Source organism: Pteropus vampyrus, unplaced genomic scaffold, assembly GCF_000151845.1.
Source record: "Pteropus vampyrus isolate Shadow unplaced genomic scaffold, Pvam_2.0 Scaffold109, whole genome shotgun sequence".
Lineage (NCBI taxonomy): Eukaryota > Metazoa > Chordata > Mammalia > Chiroptera > Pteropodidae > Pteropus > Pteropus vampyrus.
Window position 1 is genome coordinate 1,405,934 of NW_011888890.1, and position 669 is coordinate 1,406,602.

A 669-nucleotide genomic window follows, 5' to 3' on the forward strand; every position below is an offset into this window, starting at 1 on the left:
GATCTATGATCCATCTCAAATTATTGTGTATGGTATAAGGTAGGGATCAGTGTTTTTGTTTTTGTTTTTCATATGGATAGTCTATTGTTCCAGAAGCATTTGTTAAAATGACTTCCCACTCTCCATTGCACCACTTTTGTACCTTTGGCAAAAATTATTTGGCCTTTTATAAGTGGATCAATGTCTGGATTTTCTATTTGTCTGTTCCACTAATAGATTTGTCTATCCTTTTACAAATTCCACACTGTCTTAATTATCGTTTTTAGGAAGTTAAGTCTAACAACTTTTTTATTCTTTTCCAAGAATGTTTTAGCCATTGCAGTTCCTTTACGTTTCCATATGAGCTTTATAATTGGTTTGTCAATTTCTACTTAGATTTTCATTGGGATTGCATTGACTCTTCAGATCACTTTGGGAAAAATTGACTTCTTAACTATTTTAAGTCTTCTGATCATGAATATGTTATACATTTTCATTTATTTAGATTTTCTTAATTTTTCTCAGCAATGTTTTGCATTTTCCTGTGTAGAGGTCTTACACGTTTTTCTTTGAATTTATCTCCAGTTATCTTAGGTTTTTTGATGCTATTTCAAAAGGGAATTTGTATTTTATTATTCAACTGTTCATTGCTAGACCATAGAAGTGCAATTGATTTTTATATATTGACTA